At 40.7% G+C, this 10,835-nt stretch overlaps 1 long non-coding RNA gene across 1 annotated transcript; it reads left to right on the forward strand.

Moving 5' to 3' along the window:
* The first annotated feature begins 464 nt into the window (after positions 1-464).
* LOC148112964 (uncharacterized) lies at positions 465-1,703 on the forward strand. The gene is made up of 2 exons (XR_015728820.1): positions 465-755; positions 1,626-1,703. It is a non-coding gene; the product is annotated as an uncharacterized LOC148112964 (long non-coding RNA).
* Positions 1,704-10,835: the final 9,132 nt, after the last annotated feature.

Raw genomic sequence — 10,835 nt, forward strand, 5'->3', positions numbered from 1 at the left:
TCCCATTACTTCTTTTTCCTTTCTTCATTTCTTGACCTCTTCCTTTGACCTTCCTTCTTCTTCCTTCCTTCCCTCTTTCCCCATTATTTCTTTTTCCTTCATTCCTTGACCTCTTTCTTTGACCTTCCTTCTTCCTCCTTCCTTCCCTCTTTCCCATACGCCTTCCTTCCCTCCCTCCCTCCCTCCTCCCTCCCTTCCCTCCTTCCCTCCTTCAGCATTCCTTCCTTTTCCTTCCTTTGTTCCTTGACCTTCTTATTTAACCTTCCTTCCTTCCTTCCTTCCTTCCTTCCTTCCTGCCTGCCTGCCTGCCTGCCTGCCTGCCTTCCTCTGCAAGTGTTATCAATGTACTCAAATCATTTCCCTCTGACTCAGAAAGAGGAAGGGGAGGCACATCACATCCAGCATCTACAGACCGACCCCCCCCCCCCCCGGGATGACCTTGTTTTCTTCCATCTTGGAAGCAGAGAGAAGACAGGGCAGCTTCCTGGGGGCAACAGAGCAAAGACGCTGGTAGAGAAGGGACAGAGGTCTTGTTCAAGGCCATCGTCTCTCTGGCTGCTGGCGGAGGGTCCTTGGCCCAAGAAACAGAGGCTGCCAAATAATAGACAAGGACGAAGCTTTTATGGACTCTTTGCTGACAACAGAACAAAAAATGAAATGACAATTTCTGGATCGGCTGATTCAAAGGGGTCGAGTGTGAGACAGAGGGGAAGTATGTGATGTCATCTTAGAGGCACAAAAGGAGTCATAAGAAGGTTTGTAACTGCTGTGAAGAAGTTGCTTCTTTAATTTTCTGTATGATTTCTCATGCTTTGATCTTTTCCTTAATTTTCCTTCATATATGTTTCCATGTTGATAACTAGCTCATGTAAAAATCTTCAATAAAAATGATATTTTTTTTTCAAAAAAAAATCATGGCCAAGGACTTAAGACTTCATTTAGGCAGTTTGGACAGTTAGCATGATTTAAATTTTCTGGCTCTTCCCAAATGATGGTCAGGAACATGTATTGTAGGAGAGGACTTGAATTCATAGGACTTTGCAGTATCTATGAAATAACCAAGAGTTCTACAACTTGAGGATCCGTTTTTTAAAATGCAAGTTGGCTTATCATAATATGCAAGGAGGAGGAGGAAGGGCTTCAAGTGTTATTGTTTGCTTGAAATAGCTTTTGCAAGATGAAAGGGTTAGAAATGAAATTCTAACTTAGAAAATGCATCCGACTGTTAATTTTATGAAAAATTTCAGGTGATGTTCATTGATGGGACAATAACTGGAGGCAGTTGAATTAATAAAAAAAAATAGCTGAACAAAACACCACAATATTATGATTCACAAACTGAGTTTGGAAGATAATGGAAAGGAAAATAAATAAATAAATTGTCATATCAATTATAATTGGAGCTCTTGGGGCCATATTCACAACTATTAAGAAATGTTAGTTTTAGCAGGCTTGATGCTACTGATTTTTGAAAAGGTTACTCTTTCTGGGGCAGCAAAGATTTTATGATGAAGCTTCCATGATTCTTAGGTCAGGTTGAATCACTGGGATCAACATTTAATTGATTAGACTCTGATATTTATTTGGAATAATAAATAATGATAATAATAATACTTTTTCATCAGACTTAACAGCTATCCATAAGAAAGGCAAAAAAAAAAATCTGGATAGTAGATGTAGCAGTACCTGGAAACAGCACAAAAGAAGAGAAAGAATGAAGGAAAATCATAAAATACAAATGGAAATAGAACAACGGTGGCAGAAGAGAGCAAAGATGGCCATAGGCACCTTGGTTACAATCCCAAAACATCTGGAGCTAAATCTCACCAGGCTCAAGGTTGACTCAGCCTTCCATCCTTTCTAAGGTAGGTAAAATGAGGACCCAGATTGTGGGGGCATTAAGCTGACTTTGTATAAATATACAAAAGTATGAAGGCTATTGCTTAGCGCATTGTAAGCCGCCCTGAGTCTCCAGAGAAGGGTGGCATATAAATCAAATTAAAAAAAAAAAAAAACTTGAACACCATCAGAATTGACACATTCACCTTCAGTCAATTGCAAAAGGCAGCTTTACTCAGAACAGCTTAAATTCTGCAACGATATTTTTAATACCATCAAACAACAATTTTTTGCTCATCCCAGATCCTTGGGAAGGACATGATAGGATAAAAAGGCCAAATTTAGTCTTCAACATCAGGCTGATTGTGTGACAAATCCTAATTAAACTTGAATATTATCGTTTTGCTTGGCAAAAGTCCCTGTGTTCTCTACTGCTATTTTATTGTCCATGCATTTTTTTCCTTTTGCTGTTGTTTCTAAGTTTATTTCATTATTGTGAAATACTGGTGGGTTGTTGTTGTTTCCCTGGTACATCTTTCAGTTTTTCAGCAGACTTTTCATGCTGCACTTGAAATTTCATTTACAGATCAAAAGTTTCACCTTTTTTCTTTGTTTCTCTTCCTTTCCCCCCAGATTGTGAGCAAGGGCAATCGCATCTATCATTGATTGTGTTTATCCATTACACTAAGGTATAATGTTGCTTGGTTATGGCTGACCATGTTGTGTGAAGCCAGTTATTTTAATTTAGGGAGCATGGTTCTGGACTTAATGCAATGTGTAAACCTGGGAAATTGCAGTTTATTCACTCAACTGTGATTACCAAATCTACAAGCAATCATCAGATACAAAGCGAGCCTACATCTAATTTAGAAAACACTGTTTCTCTGATTGCTCTAAGTAAAATCCAATTGCCAGCTAGAGAAATGAATTCTTTGAAATAGAGAGAAGAGTTCTTATATTTAAGGACATATTATCGCCGTGCAGAAGGAACATTAAGGGCCAGGCAGCTCCAGCAATAAGATTCTGATTGGCATTGAGGGATATAAAATCGGTTTCTGCAGGACAGAAAAATGGCTTGCCTGCTAAAAATACTGCACTCTCAGACAACAAGGCCACAAGAAGGAATCCAGCTGACCTTGGCAAATCTTTAAAAAGCTAAGTAGTGTCAAACCTGGTTAGTACTTGTAAGGGAGACCACCAAAGCTGTAGGTGAAACTAAGGGATGGGGGAGGGGAAATTCAGAAAGAAGCAATGGCAAATCACGTCTATATGTACCAATAAAAGCGAATATTTGTAGCTCAGGGTCCTTGGTGCTCTCTGAGCTTGTGGGTTTCTTGCAGATGTATCATTACCCAAACTATGCTAGCATTGATGAGGTTACCTAATTTGGGTAATGAAACATCTGTAAGAAACCCACCAAGCACCAAGGACTCTTCACTTCCATACGTCACATGCTTCGATCGCAACTTGATCTCGACATCTTGATCATTTCTGACAATACCCCGTGAACAATTTTACTGTCAAAAAACCCCATGGATGCATCTGTGTTGTCCGCAGGAGTCAATCTCATTTCAAAAAACACTGACAGAAATGTGTGACCCCTTCTTCGTCTCAATCGATGGTTTTTCAAACTTGGCAATTTGAAGATTTGTTCTGGGATGTGTCAACTCCCAGAATTCCCCAGCCTTTCAGAAAAGTTTTTTCCTCTGAGCAAACAGGTCAGTTTTGCCTTCACAGCAAATCCTGACATTTTCACAACCGACTCCTCCACTAAGGGAATTTCGTTGTTGTTAAATTGTTGTGCATTCAATAGTCTTGCTGTTTTTACTACACACAAAATCGATCTTTTCTAGTTCATTGTCCATAAAAAGAATTCTGGTTTCGTCACAATATTTATCTTTAAAATCCTTTGCTTCCTTGTATGAATTTGCCTCCAAAATTCCTCAGCTTCCATACAAGTTCCACCATGCACGATAAAATGTTCCCTCATGCTTTTCACATTTCCAATGCTGGTTTGAAATACCTTTGTATGTTTTGATCATTTCTCTGGTATCATCTAGCAACAATACATCTACATTAATTTATTATTGTATTGGATTGATGTGTGCATTGATGTACATGCATAGTTTTATATTCTTAAAGAAAATAATAAAGCAATTATTTTACATGAATGAAACTATAGCACCAGTATAACATGCACTGGTCTATAAAGAGATGTTAGTACTATTTTAAGATGATTTTAAAGGCAGATCTCATCCTATGAATCTGATTTTTTTCAAAAAATGAAGTGAGATTGGTCTTGGCTGATCTTGGAAGCTAAGCAGGGTCAGCCCTGGTTAATATTTGGAGGGGAATCATGTGGGCATTCTAAGGCTAATAGCAAGAGAAGGAAGTTAAAAAAAATGTTATTCACTTTTTCTTTTACTCTTTTATAATCTTCCTTTTTCTTCTTCCTCATTTCCTGCAGTTTTAACACCTTTATAAATCATCCTTTTAATAAAAATTATAAAGAATACAAAAAAAAAAAAAAAAAGAAAAAGGAAAGAAAAGAAAAGAAAACATCCAAGAAAAAAAAAAGAAAAAAAAATGAAAAACAACTTTCACTGTTATGAAAACTGTTTGGGTATTCCAGGTCCATGGAATCCAGCAGCTGAGCTGAATCTGAGAGTGTCTTTAGCATTATTTCGTAAAATGGAACATTTCTTATCTTACTTTCAAAACACACTGACATTTAAAGAAGCCGGGATTAAGATTGGGGAGGCATAATTGCCAGAGAAAATGGACCTCTCCGTTTGTTTGTGAGCACTCCATGACAACATCAAAATCACCCGTGGAAGTAAAACGGAATAAAACAGACATCACGACTGAAAGTCCACATCCAATTATTGAAACGGTCTTTGCCAGCCTGTCAAAACAATCCCCACCAAAAAAAAAAAAAACACACACACACAAAAGGAATTAGAGTTGTTTGCTGCATCTGAATGCCAGACAATAGATGCACATTTCTGCAATCAAAGAACAATTGCTTCCCGATTCACTGCCAGCCTGTGTGTTCCCGAAGGCAGCCAACAGCGACAAACCCTTTGTGATGTACGGAGTGTGGAATGACAGCTACAGCCATTCTGGAGACTCTGGGGTGGAAATGCTTGGTGGACGGGTTCTTTTTTCTTTGCAATAGTTTACTCTGGAGGAGGAGGAGGAGGAGGGGGAAAAAATCCTGCATGAGCAGTGATAACCCCAGCTCCTTCTGCATGAAGTAAAACAGATGACATTGTGGAGCTGAGAATGAAGGAGTGGGAATAGGACAGGGAGAAGGGCGAAAGAAGCGAGAGAGAAATGTAAAGAGGTGATAGAAAAGCTGCTTTCACGCAAAGTGCCGTTAGATGCATTAATTCCATTCATCATAACATGTAGATTCATGGGTGGGATCTTTAAATGGTAGGCATTTGGCAAGTTGTTGCAAGTCTCCTCTGCCCCCCCCCACCCCCACATTTTTATTGCTTCCACACAATACACAAGAAAATGTATTCTTTGCTTCTCCTTCACTTCCCTACCCCATTATTTTACGTTGTGTACATTGTTGGTTGTTTACACAAGTTCCTACGAGTTCTAATGAGGAGAAGTAGCGAAGCCACCAAGGCACTGGAAGAAATGGGAGGTCTGGTGAGACAATTCTTGCAAGTGGGGAAGCCAATTGGCCACAACCTCCACAGAGAAGCAGAATCTGAAAGGAAATGCTACCTTTACGCTGATTTGAAATCTACAACCGTTGAGCTAGAAACCAGAATAAGAATAACAGAAGAGCAGAGTCGGAAGGGACCTTGGAGGTCTTCTAGTCCAACCTCTCACTCAAGCAGGAGACCATATACTGTACCACTTCAGACAAATGGTTGTCTAATCTCTTCTTAAAAACCTCCAGTGATGAAAGACCCACAACTTTTGGAGGCAAGTCGTTCCACTGATTATTTGTTTTCAGTGTCAGGAAGTTCCAGGTTGCTTCTCTCCTTGATGAGTTTCCACCCATTGTTTCTTGTCCTGCCCTCAGTGCTTTGGAGAATAGTTTGACTCCCTCTTCTTTGGGGCAGCCCCTGAGATACTGCTATCATGTCTCCCCTAGTCCTTCTTTTCATTAGACTGGACATACCCAGTTCCTGCAACCATTCTTTGTATGTTTCAGCCAGTAATGGGTTTCACTTACCTTCACTACCGGTTTGGAACTGTGAGCGTGTGCAGAGTGTCTGTGATGACATCCAGGCAGGTGGGCGGAGCCTCCCACCACCATCGCTACCGGTTCTCCTAAACCGGGGCGAACCGATAAAAACTTACCACTGGTTTCAGCCTTCAGTCCCCTAATCATCAGAAGAGTGCTCTTCTCTGCACTCTTTCTAGAGCAGCCCCCCACCCATATCTGTGGGCCGTGGCCAACTAGTGGGTCACGATGGGTTTGCAACTGAGCAGTGGAAATGGCCAACAAGTGCGTGCATGTACACCCTCACTTGCAGGAGCAACAGGCGAGTATGTGTGCACACGCTCCATGTGCGTGAATGGCAGGCACAGGTGAATGCTGCTTGCACAAGTGGATTTGTGCATAATTGCCAGCCGCTTGCATGAACCATCCCCTCCCCATCACTGGTCCGCAAAGCCAGAACCGTTGGGGGACTCTGTTCTAGAGTCTCAACATCTTTTCCACATTGTGGCAACCAAAACTGGGTGCAATATTCCAATGTGATCTTACCACACTTATCAATCAACTAGTTTGTGAATACTACAAGACGGTTAAGATCATGGATCATGGAGCTCTGGAACTGGGTGCAAATTGGTACAAGTTTTCTATATTCTACCAGGGACTGCTCACTAAGCATGAGTCTATTTGTCCAGCCCAGACATCCAAAGAGCGTTCACTTCAGGTCCCATCCCGTGAGAAGTAAGAAGGATGTTGACTGGAAGACAGATTTATCTGCTAGCTGTACCTCCAGTTACAAAATGTGGCTTCCCTGCTTGACATTTTTAGAAGGCACACAAAACCATTATTTTTTCAGCTGGTCCAGAATAAGCCATGGTGGTAATTGCCTATTTTTATAGCTTTCGTTGCTGTAATGTGGGTTGCAGGAAGTTGTGGCTACATGCTGTCTGAGACATCAACCCAGAGTCAGGGGATGGAGGCGGTTAAAAAAAAATAAAGACTGTAAAATAAGTGAGAGAGAAATAGATTCTGTAGAAGAGCTGTTTTAGACAAAGTCGTTGTGGAGAAGTCTACCGTGGCTTCTAAACTTCTTGGCTAGATGGAACAATATGCTTTAATAATGGCTTTGGGAACAATGGTAGCACATTTTATGCACTTGAAACTATTCTTGGATGATATGAGAAAAAAGAGGAAAATTGGACTTCAATATCAGGAGGAAAATGCAAGAAATAAGGCAGGATTCAGGACTCCTGTGCCTGAGAAATATAGAAACCAAAATTCCTGATTGGATGGTGATCTGGATGAAAGTCTTCTCAGATTATTCTTTTGATGGACTATGCTTCATTGTCAGCCAGAAAATGTGTTTCTTTGCTCTTGAGAAGACGATGACAAAGCAAACCGTAACCAATAATCCATACTCTGAAGAGCAGCTTTTATAAACTTTATCATTAGCTTGAAGAGGCACAGAAATGAGAGAATTGTTGGCTATTTACCAAAAGGACTGGTTCGCCTTCTATTGCTGATGGGGTTAAATGCATCCTGCCAGCACAAACAATCATTCCTGAACTCGGGAGACAGTCTGATGCAACTCTATTTTCTTGGAAGTCTTCAACTGTGGCAAGATTGCGTTTCATAGGGATCCTTAACTGCAGTTTATATTTTTGTGGTTACAGGAATCAATTACCCAGGACAACCGAAAGCCCAAAGACAAGTTGATCAATCAACAAAGAGGAGGGGGTCAAGCTATTCTCCAAAGCACCAGAAGGCAGGACAAGAAGCAACAGATGGAAACTAATCAAGGAGAGAAGCAACCTGGAATGAAGGAGAAACTTCCTGACAGTGAGGACAATTATCCAGTGGAACAGCTTGCCACCAGAAGTCATGGGTGCTCCCATCACTGGAGGTTTTCAAGAAGAGATTGGGCAGCCATTTGTCCAGAATGATATAGGGTCTCCATCTAGAACAGGGGGTTGGACTAGAAGACCTCCAAGGTCTCTTCCTTGTTATTCTGTTAAAACATATTCCCTCCTCCCAGCTTCTTTGCATTGAAAATGTTAAACCTCATGCACCCACATATTTGTTTTTTAAAAACCCCATTAGCACTTTATCATTAAAGTAAACAAAAACCAGAAGAGCTTAATATATATTTTACCTATCTAGGTTAGTCCTAAGATAGGAGTTTTCTCTGGAAGTCTGTTCTCACCGATATGCAGCCTGAATCTTTTTGAAATAAATGCAAATATTGCTGAATAACAGGACACTAAAATGAATATTACAAAAACACGCGAAATGCCACCCCTCTCTTGAAAAGAAGATCTAGATAAATGCTGGATAAATGGAACTGCTTAGAGAGCTGAGGTTTGCATGACTCTTTATCCCAAAGGTGCTTTTTCAAGAGGCCACTGGATTTTCTCGGTCTTTCCTTGAAGACGTTTCGCTTCTCATCCAAGAAGCTCATCCAGGAATCCCACCATTCAGTCAGAGCTGAAGAAGCTGCTTGGATGAGAAGTGAAATGTCTTCAAGGAAAAACCGAGAAAATCCAGTGGCCTCTTGAAAAAGCACCTTTGGTTTCATTGGGTTTGGTGTTTATTTTGGTTGTGGAAACTGGTTTGAACAAAGAACCATTTGCTGCATGTTATGGGCTACTGATTTCACTTGGCTCACCCAGCCGATGTAGTCCCATTGTTAATATTCTCAGGGCTGTACAAGCCTCAAGATTTTCTGCTTCAAAATAGTCCCCTTTAATTACAAATTCAGCTTTTCAGGAATCACGTTGAACAGTCCAACGATTTCCTTGCCGTTGCCAGAGAAATCTTGACAGACCCTCCTGACGTCCCAATTAAAGCTGATATGTGGGAAACAGAGGTCAACAGCGGAATTTCTTTTTTTAAAGGGTAAAAATAATGCAGGAAATATTTATTATTCAAAAATGCTGGAGTAAAAGAATGACTAAATAGTGGCAACTTGAGAGAAGCGGTAAACAAATTAAAACATCTTCCAAATTTGAGGGGGATTTCAACAACAGGAAGTAGTAGTTGTGCAACAGACTACACCTTATTTACAAGGGATTTGTTGATGTTGTTTGTTTACCTGTATCTTTACATTTTTCTGGATGCAAATCATGTATTTTGTTATGTAAAATCCCAGAAGCTTCCATGGAGAAGTTTCCCAAATCATCTTTAAGGGTTATATTTTTCATTAGGATCTTTGGTCTACTAATCACAAAACAGAGTTGTGTTGTGGAACAGGCCTGCTGGGTGTCAAGCTTCCTTCTCTGTTGAGAGAGAGACGTGCAATTTTCACCTAGATGGCCTCTTCGACCCTCTTTTAAGCCAGCGGTCCTCTCTGTCCAGAATGTGGACTTTGCTGTCTTCAAAAAGTGTGGCCTTTGTCTTTCAAATGCAGATTCTCCTACCGGTGCAAAAGCTTAGGCTGTCCCTGGGCCATCACATTCATTGATGAGCTCCACACACCTGTACAGCCGATAGGACCAAGATTTAGGACCGTGAGCCTTGAAGACGTTGTACACCTGGGCTAATTGACAAGACTAGTTGGAGACGGGATATAAGATCAAGACTCATTTCTCCTATTTCCCAGAGATTCCCTGGTTCACCTGAAATGTTCAGCCTTTATTTCCTACTCCAGGACGCAGACCCCAATATAACTCTAAAGGTGGCAAAAATTTTTGCTGCAGTCGTGGCTGGAAAAAAACGGGAAAAGAGACAGGTAAGCCCAATGGCAGAGGATCACTAGTATTGACAGTACAGATTGTATTTGAGGCAGTAGATGGTGTACTGTCCCATGATCTATCCATATTTGTAAAATATGCTCCCTTTCTTTGTCTATTTTAATTTGGTCTCTAACCGCAATAAAGCTTACTACTACTACTAGTTGGAGGCTCTTGGGTTACCTGTAGGGCAAGAAGGCATTTCCACTCTCCGTGCTCCGATCCAGGTATGAAATAGGTAGCAGTTGGATCCTTTTAAAAACTCTTATGATAGAAAAGAATCCTCTTTGTGGACTCTATTTCAAAGGCACCAGGTAAGATGAGAAGGACATAATTTATAGGTCTCTTCCTTCTTTTAACTCTCCACTTTTGGGTTATCCTAGGAATTCCCCTACCCAGTGGTCTAGGGTCTCCTGCTTCAGCAGAGGGTTGGACTAAAAGACCTCCAAGGTCCCTTCCAACTCTGTTATTCTGTTATTCACATCCAATTTTTCAATGTAAAGTCTAAATCAGACCTTGGAAGCTGTACTTATTTTCTCAGCTTTACAAGGTGATCAAGACATCTTGCCTATTTCTTTATCATGTTTTAAACTTAACAATCATTGCACAATGCCTTTATTTTCATACATTCCATTTCTAGAGCTTCTTGATTTGAACTGGGAAGTTCAGAAATAGAAGGGAAGAAATATTTACTCTCCCAAGATTATGCATGCCAGACTTTTAAGAAGCTTAATAAGGGGGTATTGGAGGAATCCATGATTTCTCTCACTCTCTGCATAGAGTTGGACTTTCTTCCAGCTGGCATTGAAACTATCTCAGAATCAGGACAGCAAAATTCCCAAAGAGATAGAAACCAGTCCCTGAGGAATTATTTCTAAACTCAATCCTGAAGATGTAGGAATCATTTCAGTCCATCCCAAAGGTGTTTCCCACCCCCCAAAAGCAACTGGACTTTGTTTTTCCTTGAAGACGTTTCGCTTCTCATCCGAGAAGCTTCTTCAGGCCTGCTGTCAGGTCTCCTGGCTCTGCTTTTATGCCCCGAGGAAATGAGAAGTCTCTAATATCACTTTCTCACTGAGTAATTG

The sequence above is a fragment of the Pantherophis guttatus genome, chromosome 7 (assembly GCF_059756535.1).
Source record: "Pantherophis guttatus breed Tessera chromosome 7, ASM5975653v1, whole genome shotgun sequence".
NCBI classification, from domain to species: Eukaryota; Metazoa; Chordata; class Lepidosauria; order Squamata; family Colubridae; genus Pantherophis; species Pantherophis guttatus.